This window comes from Nerophis lumbriciformis, linkage group LG09 (genome assembly GCF_033978685.3).
Source record: "Nerophis lumbriciformis linkage group LG09, RoL_Nlum_v2.1, whole genome shotgun sequence".
In the NCBI taxonomy this organism is placed as follows: domain Eukaryota; kingdom Metazoa; phylum Chordata; class Actinopteri; order Syngnathiformes; family Syngnathidae; genus Nerophis; species Nerophis lumbriciformis.
This window is the reverse complement of record NC_084556.2, coordinates 4,697,169-4,710,576: the sequence shown is the minus strand read 5'-3', so window position 1 is coordinate 4,710,576 and position 13,408 is coordinate 4,697,169. Positions and strand designations below refer to the sequence as shown.

General features: G+C 40.8%; 1 long non-coding RNA gene across 3 annotated transcripts in view; it reads right to left on the bottom strand.

The window, feature by feature from the left end:
- The window catches only part of LOC133607800 (uncharacterized), a 38,121-nt gene that overhangs the window by 18,264 nt on the left and 6,449 nt on the right, over positions 1-13,408 (bottom strand). The gene's annotated exons all lie outside the window — the stretch shown is intronic.

Below are 13,408 nucleotides of genomic sequence, written 5' to 3'. Positions count from 1 at the left end.
TATATTAGATATATAACAACGGGCGGATGCGGGCGGATGCGGTTCTGATCAAATGTTAGATCGGGTGGATTGCGGATGGTTGACGACTTTCTGATGCGGTTGCGGATGAAATAATTGCCTATCCGCGCATCTCTAGTCTATATTAGATATATAACAACGGGCGGATGCGGGCGGATGCGGTTCTGATCAAATGTTACATCGGGTGGATTGCGGATGGTTGACGACTTTCTGATGCGGTTGCGGATGAAATAATTGCCTATCCGCGCATCTCTAATATATATATATATATATATATATATATATATATATATATATAAGAAATACTTGACTTTCAGTGAATTCTAGCTATAAATATATATTTATTTTGTTGTGTATATATATATATATATATATATATATATATATACATATATATATAAATAAAAGAAATACTTGAATTTCAGTGTTCATTTATTAACACATATACTTGTTGAGTTAAGGGTTGAATTGTCCATCCTTGTTCTATTCTCTGTCACTATTTTTCTAACCATGCTGAACACCCTCTCTGATGATGCATTGCTGTGTGGCACGCACAAAAGTGCTTTCATCAAATGCACTAGATGGCAGTATTGTCCTGTTTAAGAGTGTCACAACATTGCTGTTTACGGCAGACGAACTGCTTTACGGTAGACCAAAACGTGACTGCTGTTGTTGTGTGTTGTTACCGCGCTGGGAGGACGTTAATGAAACTGCCTAACAATTAACCCACATAAGGAACCAAGAACTCGCCCTCGATCATTCTACAGTTATAACGTCATTGGGCAGGCACACCGTTTATATTGTGGGAAAGCGGACTCAGGTCCATGCCTGAATTTCGGGAGATTTTCGGGAGATAATTTGTCCCGGGAGGTTTTCGGGAGAGGCGCTGAATTTCGGGAGTCTCCCGGAAAATCCGGGAGGGTAGGCAAGTATGTGCTGCGCGCACAATTTGTTTTGTTTTCAACCCCTTCTTAACCCTGAACGTACATTGAAAATACACGCAACCCTAACTCAAAATGCCGGACATTTGAGGCATTTAAGAAACTCCGCCCTGACAGCTCCGCAAAAGAGGACATGTCCGGTGAAAAGAGGACGTATGGTCAGTCTATCGTAGCCCGTTAGCTGCTAGCATGCCGTGTGTTGTGCCACGGTGTGCATTGTTTACACAACGTGCGTTACGCTACTTAATAGGTCCGTGTGGAAACTCGTTCGGTACATCTCCGAACTGAACCCCCGTACTGAAACGGTTGAATACAAATACACGTACCGTTACACCCCTACTTTCAACACAAATACTCAACTGGCGATCCTAAACAAACCAAGCAGATTCCTAAGAACTGTGAAGCTTTGTCTTATCGAAGATCTTTTAAAACAGCAGTGCGCTCCCGTCATATTGACGATCTTTGACCAACATTTCTGCAGTAGGTTCTGAAAAATAGCAGAGCATTCCTATCATTTTGATGATCTTTGATAAGTATTTCTGACAGTGCGTTTTTTAAAAAAAAACAGCAGGGCACTGCTATCATATAGATCAGACCTGGACAATTATTTTGACTCAGGGGCCACATTGGTCGGTAAAGATATTTCTGGGGGCCGGTGTGTGTTATACATACATACCAATCACCAATCACACTGTATACAGTATATGGCATGATAACTGCAGGGTTTGTCTGTGTAACTGAGTGACTGACTGATGAATACTCTATCTTACTTTATATCAGATTTTTAACATGACACTGAGTTTGTTTGTTTTTTGACAATATTTTAGCTGGAAAAAAAGGGTCACACTACTGTATGTGTGCCTGGTTCCCTTTTTGAAGAACACCATACCTGCCAACTACTCCGGTTTTCCCGTAATTAGTACGGTTTTCATCAACCTATTCCGGGTTACGGTTGCAGTGATAAAAAATACGGTTTTTCATTCATTTAAAATTTTTTTTTTTTTTTAAAGTTTTATTCGCGAAGTCGCGTAACAACAATGGCAATCGACACTGCTTCCCGTAACTTCCTATCGAGCCATTCCGAATGCCATGCGCGAGGCTATTTATAGCACCGCTGCCAAGCACGAGGCACCAGTTGCCATTGTTTCCAAACGAGCGAACGATCATGGAATCAGCCGGAGAAAAATCGCAAACGAGTCTTAAACCGAAAAGAAAACCGCAGTCATTCCGTGAAGAATATTCAAAAGCCTATCCGGGAATAATTATCCGTTCCAAAAAGGGTGAAAACTACGCGAATTGCACCTTGTGCAGACAAGATTTTTCGATCGGACACGGAGGAATTAGCGATGTAAAAGACCACGTTGGGACAAAAAAACACAAGTCTAATGCCGTTGCAAGTGGAAAACTTTCAACGTTTTTCGTCGCCCAAACAGATTCTTTGGATGTGATAAATGCCGAAGTTTTATTTACGGAGGCAATAATTGAGCATGGACTAGAATAGATTTGGATTTTAGCCACAAAAAGGTAATGACACCAATGTTATCTATTGGAATTGTTTAGTACTGTTATACTGTTAAAAGTGTTTATACTATTTATGCTTTCAAGTCCAAGTTGAAGAAATCTTGTTAAATGTTGACAGCATAACTACCAAAATACAGAAGTATGTCCTTAATATTTTTGCAGTGCTATTTCTGTTGAAAAGTTCAAATGATTACATTAGAGATGTGATGTGCCACTTTTCAAGTGTCTGATGGCTTGAATTAATTTTCATGAATTTTTCATATTTTGAATTCTTTTGAAAGGCTTACAAAAAAAACTACATTTGAATTGTAATTCCATGCTATTGACAGGACTATTAATTTTAATGAAGTTAGCGTACCATGTTTACAGTATGATAATTGTGATAGAAATGTGAATTTTAGGCACAGAATATTTTTTACAATTGAACAAGGCAGTAGATTATACAAGCTTGGACAGAAAGTTAATAATGACACCAATTATTTTTTTTAATGGAATTGTTTAGTACTGTTTTACCATTTGTTTACTGTAAAAAGTGTTTATACTGTTTATACTTTCAATTAACAAATTGAAGTCTTGTGAAAGGTTGACAGGATAACTGGCATTAACTGTCAAAATCATTTCAAACTATTGAAGTTAGCTTACAGAATAAACATGTCAATCAACCCATATGATTTTTGCTGTAATATTTTTGTTTTGAAAAGTCACTGTGACTGATAGAAAAGTGATGGTTTTAGCAACATTTTAACCTGTCTGAATGCAATCAATCATTTTGCGTCGGGGGGCTTCACCCCCCTGAACCCCCCACCAGGACTTTGTCCCCCCCCCGTAAAATGGTCCTGTCACATAGATGATCTTTGATTAGTGTTTTTGGCAGTAGATCCACAAAAACAGCAAAATGGTCCCGTCACATAGATGATCTTTGATTAGTATATTTGACAGTAGATCCCCAAAAACAGCAAAATGGTCCTGTCATATAGATGATCTTTGATTAGTGTTTTTGGCATTAGATTCCCCAAAACAGCAAAATGGTCCCATCACATCACAGGGAGGATCTTTGGCGAGCGTTTTTGTAGCAGGTTCTTAAAAACAAGAGAGCACTCCTGTCACACACAGGATCTTTGACTAGTAGTGTTTTTGGCAGTTGATTCTCACACAGCAAGGCGCTCCTGTCACGTAGAGGATCTTTGACTACTATTTTTGGCAGTAGGTTCTCAAAAACAGCACAACTCTCCTGTCATTCAGAGGATCTTTGACTTGTGTTTTTGCTTTAAAGTAGCCCTGTCATATAGAGTATATTTGACTAATAATTTTTGGCAGTAGGTTTTCAAAAGCAGTAAAGCACTCCTGTCACATAAAATATCTTCGATCAGTGTTTTTGGAAGTATGTCCGTAAAAACAGCAAAATGGTCCTGTCACATAGAGGATCTTTGATTCTTGTTTTTGGCAGTAGCTCCCTAAAAACAGCAAAATGGTCCTGTCACATAGATGATCTTTGATTAGTGTTTTTGGCATTAGATTCCCCAAAACAGCACAATGGTCCCATCACATCACAGGGAGGATCTTTGGCGAGCGTTTTTGTAGCAGGTTCTTAAAAACAAGAGAGCACTCCTGTCACACACAGGATCTTTGACTAGTACTGTTTTTGGCAGTTGATTCTCACACAGCAAGGCGCTCCTCCTGTCACGTAGAGGATCTTTGACTAGCATTTTTGGCAGTAGGTTCTCAAAAACAGCACAACTCCTGTCATTCAGAGGATCTTTGACTCGCATAAAGTAGCCGTGTCATATAGATTATATTTGACTATTGTTTTTGGCAGTAGGTTTTCAAAAGCAGTAAAGCACTCCTGTCACATAAAATATCTTCGATCAGTGTTTTTGGAAGTATGTCCCTAAAAACAGCAAAATGGTCCTGTCACATAGAGGATACTTGATTCGTGTTTTTGGCAGTAGCTCCCTAAAAACAGCAAAATGGTCCTGTCACATAGATGATCGTTGATTAGTGTTTTTGACAGTAGATCCCCAAAAACAGCAAAATGGTCCTGTCACATAGATGATCTTTGATTAGTGTTTTTGGCAGTAGATCCCCAAAAACAGAAAAATGGTCCCATCACATCACAGGGAGGATCTTTGGCGAGCGTTTTTGTAGCAGGTTCTTAAAAACAAGAGAGCACTCCTGTCACACACAGGATCTTTGACTAGTAGTGTTTTTGGCAGTTGATTCTCACACAGCAAGGCGCTCCTGTCACGTAGAGGATCTTTGACTAGCATTTTTGGCAGTAGGTTCTCAAAAACAGCACAACTCTCCTGTCATTCAGAGGATCTTTGACTCGCGGTTTTGCTTTAAAGTAGCCCTGTCATATAAAGGATATTTGACTAGTGTTTTTGGCAGTAGGTTTTCAAAAGCAGTAAAGCACTTCTGTCACATAAAATATCTTCGATCAGTGTTTTTTGGAAATATGTCCCTAAAAACAGCAAAATGGTCCCGTCACATAGAGGATCTTTGATTAGTGTTTTTGGCAGTAGCTCCCTAAAAACAGCAAAATGGTCCTGTCACATAGATGATCTTTGATTAGTGTTTTTGGCATTAGATTCCCCAAAACAGCAAAATGGTCCCATCACATCACAGGGAGGATCTTTGGCGAGCGTTTTTGTAGCAGGTTCTTAAAAACAAGAGAGCACTCCTGTCACACACAGGATCTTTGACTAGTAGTGTTTTTGGCAGTTGATTCTCACACAGCAAGGCGCTCCTGTCACGTAGAGGATCTTTGACTAGTATTTTTGGCAGTAGGTTCTCAAAAACAGCACAACTCTCCTGTCATTCAGAGGATCTTTGACTTTTGTTTTTGCTTTAAAGTTGCCCTGTCATATAGAGTATATTTGACTATTGTTTTTTGGCAGTAGGTTTTCAAAAGCAGTAAAGCACTCCTGTCACATAAAATATCTTCGATCAGTGTTTTTGGAAGTATGTACCTAAAAACAGCTAAATGGTCCTGTCACATAGAGAATCTTTGATTAGTGTTTTTGGCAGTAGCTCCCTAAAAACAGCAAAATGGTCCTGTCACATAGATGATCTTTGATTAGTGTTTTTGGCAGTAGATCCACAAAAACAGCAAAATGACCCTATCACATCACAGGTAGGATCTTTGGCGAGCGTTTTTGTAGCAGGTTCTTAAAAACAAGAGAGCACTCCTGTCACACACAGGATCTTTGACTAGTAGTGTTTTTGGCAGTTGATTCTCACACAGCAAGGCGCTCCTCCTGTCACGTAGAGGATCTTTGACTAGCATTTTTGGCAGTAGGTTCTCAAAAACAGCACAACTCTCCTGTCATTCAGAGGATCTTTGACTCGCATAAAGTAGCCCTGTCATATAGATTATATTTGGCTATTGTTTTTGGCAGTAGGTTTTCAAAAGCAGTAAAGCACTCCTGTCACATAAAATATCTTCGATCAGTGTTTTTGGAAGTATGTCCCTAAAAACAGCAAAATGGTCCTGTCACATAGATGATCTTTGATTAGTGTTTTTGGCCGTAGATCCACAAAAGCAGCAAAATAGTCCCATCACAACACAGGGAGGATCTTTGGCGAGCGTTTTTGTAGCAGGTTCTTAAAAACAAGAGAGCACTACTGTCACACACAGGATCTTTGACCAGTAGTGTTTTTGGCAGTTGATTCTCACACAGCAAGGCGCTCCTGTCACGTAGAGAATCTTTGACTAGCATTTTTGGCAGTAGGTTCTCAAAAACAGCACAACTCTCCTGTCATTCAGAGGATCTTTGACTCGCATAAAGTAGCCCTGTCATATAGATTATATTTGACTATTGTTTTTGGCAGGTTTTCAAAAGCAGTAAAGTACTCCTGTCACATAAAATATATTCGATCAGTGTTTTTGGAAGTATGTCCCTAAAAACAGCAAAATGGTCCTGTCACATAGATGATCTTTGATTAGTGTTTTTGGCAGTAGATCCACAAAAACAGCAAAATGGTCCCGTCACATAGATGATCTTTGATTAGTATATTTGACAGTAGATCCCCAAAAACAGCAAAATGGTCCTGTCACATAGATGATCTTTGATTAGTGTTTTTGGCAGTAGATCCCCCAAAACAGCAAAATGGTCCCATCACATCACAGGGAGGATCTTTGGCGAGCGTTTTTGTAGCAGGTTCTTAAAAACAAGAGAGCACTCCTGTCACACACAGGATCTTTGACTGGTATTGTTTTTGGCAGTTGATTCTCAAACAGCAAGGCGCTCCTGTCACGTAGAGGATCTTTGACTAGTATTTTTGGCAGTAGGTTCTCAAAAACAGCACAACTCTCCTGTCATTCAGAGGATCTTTGACTTTTGTTTTTGCTTTAAAGTAGCCCTGTCATATAGAGTATATTTGACTATTGTTTTTTGGCAGTAGGTTTTCAAAAGCAGTAAAGCACTCCTGTCACATAAAATATCTTCGATCAGTGTTTTTGGAAGTATGTCCCTAAAAACAGCAAAATGGTCCCGTCACAAAGAGGATCTTTGATTAGTGTTTTTGGCAGTAGCGCCCTAAAAACAGCAAAATGGTCCTGTCACATAGAGGATCTTTGATTAGTGTTTTTGGCATTAGATTCCCCAAAACTGCAAAATGGTCCCATCACATCACAGGGAGGATCTTTGGCGAGCGTTTTTGTAGCAGGTTCTTAAAAACAAGAGAGCACTACTGTCACACACAGGATCTTTGACCAGTAGTGTTTTTGGCAGTTGATTCTCACACAGCAAGGCGCTCCTGTCACGTAGAGAATCTTTGACTAGCATTTTTGGCAGTAGGTTCTCAAAAACAGCACAACTCTCCTGTCATTCAGAGGATCTTTGACTCGCATAAAGTAGCCCTGTCATATAGATTATATTTGACTATTGTTTTTGGCAGGTTTTCAAAAGCAGTAAAGTACTCCTGTCACATAAAATATATTCGATCAGTGTTTTTGGAAGTATGTCCCTAAAAACAGCAAAATGGTCCTGTCACCTAGATGATCTTTGATTAGTGTTTTTGGCATTAGATTCCCCAAAACAGCAAAATGGTCCCATCACATCACAGGGAGGATCTTTGGCGAGCGTTTTTGTAGCAGGTTCTTAAAAACAAGAGAGCACTCCTGTCACACACAGGATCTTTGACTAGTAGTGTTTTTGGCAGTTGATTCTCACACAGCAAGGCGCTCCTGTCACGTAGAGGATCTTTGACTCGCATTTTTGCTTTAAAAAAACAGCAGAGTAGCCCTGCCATATAGAGTATATTTGACTAGTGTTTTTGGCAGTAGGTTTTCAAAAGCAGTAAAGCACTCCTGTCACATAAAATATCTTCGATCAGTGTTTTTGGAAGTATGTCCCTAAAAACAGCAAAATGGTCCTGTCACATAGATGATCTCTGATTAGTGTTTTTGACAGTAGATCCCCAAAAACAGCAAAATGGTCCTGTCACATAGATCTTTGATTAGTGTTTTTGGCAGTAGATCCCTAAAAACAGCAAACTGGTCACATCACAGGGAGGATCTTTGGTGAGCGTTTTTGTAGCAGGTTCTTAAAAACAAGAGAGCACTCCCGTCACACACAGGATCTTTGACCAGTAGTGTTTTTGGCAGTTGATTCTCACACAGCAAGGCGCTCCTGTCACGTAGAGGATCTTTGACTAGCATTTTTGGCAGTAGGTTCTCAAAAACAGCATAGCTCTCCTGTCATTCAGAGGATCTTTGACTCGCATAAAGTAGCCCTGTCATATAGATTATATTTGACTATTGTTTTTGGCAGTAGGTTTTCAAAAGCAGTAAAGTACTCCTGTCACATAAAATATCTTCGATCAGTGTTTTTGGAAGTATGTCCCTAAAAACAGCAAAATGGTCCTGTCACATAGATGATCTTTGATTAGTGTTTTTGGCAGTAGATCCCCAAAAACAGCAAAATGATCCTATCACATCACAGGTAGGATCTTTGGCGAGCGTTTTTGTAGCAGGTTCTTAAAAACAAGAGAGCACTCCTGTCACACACAGGATCTTTGACTAGTAGTGTTTTTGGCAGTTGATTCTCACACAGCAAGGCGCTCCTCCTGTCACGTAGAGGATCTTTGACTAGCATTTTTTGGCAGTAGGTTCTCAAAAACAGCACAACTCTCCTGTCATTCAGAGAATATTTGACTCGCATAAAGTAGCCCTGTCATATAGATTATATTTGGCTATTGTTTTTGGCAGTAGGTTTTCAAAAGCAGTAAAGCACTCCTGTCACATAAAATATCTTCGATCAGTGTTTTTGGAAGTATGTCCCTAAAAAGGGTTAGCAGTGTAATACTCTTCCATATCAGTAGGTGGCAGCCGGTAGCTAATTGCTTTGTAGATGTCGGAAACAGCGGGAGGCAGTGTGCAGGTAAAAAGGTATCTAATGCTTAAACCAAAGATAAACAAAAGGTGAGGGCTCCTAAGAAAAGGCATTAAAGCTTAGGGAAGGCTGTGCAGAACGAAACTAAAACTGAACTGGCTACAAAGTAAACAAAAACAGAATGCTGGACGACAGCAAAGACTTACTGTGGAGCAAAGACGGCGTCCACAATGTACATCCGAACATGACATGACAATCAACAATGTCAATACACAGAATGATAAAAACAACTGAAGTAGTCTTGATTGCTAAAACAAAGTACCGGTAGATGCGGTAAATATCGCTCAAAGGAAGACATGAAACTGCTACAGGAAAATACCAAAAAAAAAAAAAAAAGCCACTAAAATATAATGATTTCTGATGGTGGTGTACCTCTGGATTTTTTCAACGCAAAAAATGTGCCTGGGCTTAAAAAAGGTTGAAAAACACTGCCCTAGAGAATCTTTGACTGGCGTTTTTGGCAGCATGTGCTCAAAAACAGCAGGACATTCCAGTTACGTAGGATCTTTGGCGAGCGTTTTTGAGCCTAGGTTCTCAAAGAACCGTATGGTGCTGCTTTAAAAGAAATCTTTTGACTCGCGTTTTTTGGCAGTAGGTGCTCAAAAACAGCAGGGTGCTCCTGTCACGTAGAAGATCTTTGACTCGCGTTTTTGGCAGTCGCTTCTCAAAAACAGCAGGATGCTCCTGTCACATAAAGGATCTCGGACCAGTGTGGATGTGTTGTTCTTATTTCCGACTATATGATTTTTTGGGAGTAATTTTGAAGTCTTGCAACGACGTGGAAAATAAGTAAGTAGTAAGTAAGTAAGTAGTAAGTCAATTATATTTATATAGCGCTTTTCTCTAGTGACTCAAAGCGCTTTACATAGTGAAACCCAATATCTAAGTTACATTTAAACCAGTGTGGGTGGCACTGGGAGCAGGTGGGTAAAGTGTCTTGCCCAAGGACACAACGGCAGTGACTGGGATGGCGGAAGCGGGAATCGAACCTGGAACCCTCAAGTTGCTCTACCAACCGAGCGGTATAGCTCGGTTGGTAGAGCAACTTGAGGGTTCCAGCGGGAGGCAGAGTGCAGGTAAAAAGGTATCTAATGTTTAAACCAAAAATAAACAAAAGGTGAGTGCTCCTAAGAAAAGGCATTGAAGCTTAGGGAAGGCTATGCAGAACGAAACTAAAACTGAACTGGCTACAAAGTGAACAAAAACAGAATGCTGGACGACAGCAAAGACTTACTGTGGAGCAAAGACGACGTCCACAATGTACATCCGAACATGACATGACAATCAACAATGTCCCCACAAAGAAGGATAAAAACAACTGAAATAGTCTTGATTGCTAAAACAAAGTAGATGCGGGGAGACATGAAACTGCTACAGGAAAATACAAAAAAAAGAGAAAAAGCCACTAAAATATGATGATTTGTGTGCCTCTGGATTTTTTCAACGCAAAAAATGTGCCTGGGCTTAAAAAAGGTTGAAAAACACTGCCCTAGAGGATCTTTGACTGGCGTTTTTGGCAGCATGTGCTCAAAAACAGCAGGACATTCCAGTTACGTAGGATCTTTGGCTAGCGTTTTTGAGCGTAGGTTCTCAAAAAAACAAAGAAATCTTTTGACTTGCGTTTTTTGGCAGTAGGTGCTCAAAAACAGCAGGGTGCTCCTGTCACGTAGAAGATCTTTGACTCGCGTTTTTGGCAGTCCCTTCTCAAAAACAGCAGGATGCTCCTGTCACATAAAGGATCTCGGACCAGTGTGGATGTATTGTTCTTATTTCCGACTATATGATTTTTTTGGAGTAATTTTGAAGTCTTGCAACGACGTGGAAAATAAGTAAGTAGTAAGTAAGTAAGTAGTAAGTCAATTATATTTATATAGCGCTTTTCTCTAGTGACTCAAAGCGCTTTACATTGTGAAACCCAATATCTAAGTTACATTCAAACCAGTGTGGGTGGCACTGGGAGCAGGTGGGTAAAGTGTCTTGCCCAAGGACACAACGGCAGTGACTAGGATGGCGGAAGCGGGAATCGAACCTGGAACCCTCAAGTTGCTCTACCAACCGAGCGGTATAGCTCGGTTGGTAGAGCAACTTGAGGGTTCCAGTGGGAGGCAGTGTGAAGGTAAAAAGGTGTCTAATGCTTAAACCAAAAATAAACAAAAGGTGAGTGCTCCTAAGAAAAGGCATTGAAGCTTAGGGAAGGCTATGCAGAACGAAACTAAAACTGAACTGGCTACAAAGTAAACAAAAACAGAATGCTGGACGACAGCAAAGACTTACTGTGGAGCAAAGGCGACGTCCACAATGTACATCCGAACATGACATGACAATCAACAATGTCCCCACAAAGAAGGATAAAAACAACTGAAATAGTCTTGATTGCTAAAACAAAGTAGATGCGGGGAGACATGAAACTGCTACAGGAAAATACAAAAAAAAGAGAAAAAGCCACTAAAATATGATGATTTGTGTGCCTCTGGATTTTTTCAACGCAAAAAATGTGCCTGGGCTTAAAAAAGGTTGAAAAACACTGCCCTAGAGGATCTTTGACTGGCGTTTTTGGCAGCATGTGCTCAAAAACAGCAGGACATTCCAGTTACGTAGGATCTTTGACGAGCGTTTTTGAGCGTAGGTTCTCAAAAAACAAAGAAATCTTTTGACTCGCGTTTTTTGGCAGTAGGTGCTCAAAAACAGCAGGGTGCTCCTGTCACGTAGAAGATCTTTGACTCGCGTTTTTGGCAGTCGCTTCTCAAAAACAGCAGGGTGCTCCTGTCACATAAAGGATCTCGGACCAGTGTGGATGTGTTGTTCTTATTTCCGACTATATGATTTTTTGGGAGTAATTTTGAAGTCTTGCAACGACGTGGAAAATAAGTAAGTAGTAAGTCAATTATATTTATATAGCGCTTTTCTCTAGTGACTCAAAGCGCTTTACATTGTGAAACCCAACATCTAAGTTACATTCAAACCAGTGTGGGTGGCACTGGGAGCAGGTGGGTAAAGTGTCTTGCCCAAGGACACAACGGCAGTGACTAGGATGGCGGAAGCGAGAATCGAACCTGGAACCCTCAAGTTGCTCTACCAACCGAGCTATACCGCTCGGTTGGTAGCAACTCTACCAACCGAGCAGTATAGCTCGGTTGGTAGTGACTGGGATGGCGGAAGCGGGAATCGAACCTGGAACCCTCAAGTTGCTCTACCAACCGAGCTATACCGCTCGGTTGGTAGCAACTCTAACAACCAATCTAATAATAATAATATTTAATATACACACTCTACCAACCGAGCAGTATAGCTCGGTTGGTAGTGACTGGGATGGCGGAAGCGGGAATCGAACCTGGAACCCTCAAGTTGCTCTACCAACCGAGCTATACCGCTCAGTTGGTAGCAACTCTAACAACCAATCTAATAATAATAATATTTAATATACACACTCTACCAACCGAGCAGTATAGCTCGGTTGGTAGTGACTGGGATGGCGGAAGCGGGAATCGAACCTGGAACCCTCAAGTTGCTCTACCAACCGAGCTATACCGCTCGGTTGGTAGCAACTCTAACAACCAATCTAATAATAATAATATTTAATATACACACTCTACCAACCGAGCAGTATAGCTCGGTTGGTAGTGACTGGGATGGCGGAAGCGGGAATCGAACCTGGAACCCTCAAGTTGCTCTACCAACCGAGCTATACCGCTCGGTTGGTAGCAACTCTAACAACCAATCTAATAATAATAATATTTAATATACACACTCTACCAACCGAGCAGTATAGCTCGGTTGGTAGTGACTGGGATGGCGGAAGCGGGAATCGAACCTGGAACCCTCAAGTTGCTCTACCAACCGAGCTATACCGCTCGGTTGGTAGCAACTCTAACAACCAATCTAATAATAATAATATTTAATATACACACTCTACCAACCGAGCAGTATAGCTCGGTTGGTAGTGACTGGGATGGCGGAAGCGGGAATCGAACCTGGAACCCTCAAGTTGCTCTACCAACCGAGCTATACCGCTCGGTTGGTAGCAACTCTAACAACCAATCTAATAATAATAATATTTAATATACACACTCTACCAACCGAGCAGTATAGCTCGGTTGGTAGTGACTGGGATGGCGGAAGCGGGAATCGAACCTGGAACCCTCAAGTTGCTCTACCAACCGAGCGGTATAGCTCGGTTGGTAGAGCAACTTGAGGGTTCCAGGTTCGATTCCCGCTTCCGCCATCCCAGTCACTACCAACCGAGCTATACTGCTCGGTTGGTAGAGTGTGTATATTAAATATTATTATTATTAGATTGGTAGAGTGTATATATTAAATATTATTATTATTAGATTGGTAGAGTGTATATATTAAATATTATTATGTGATATTAAATAAAGCAAGAAGAACGTTGAAGAAAACAGCCCAGAGGTACAGTGTAATAGTGGCAATATGGCCGTCGTCTTCATTGTGATGCAAATGTGAGGCAGCCTGGCAGGTTTTGAAGAGGGGGAGGGAAGTGGGAGGAGGAGGTTTAAGGACGCAATTGAGGGA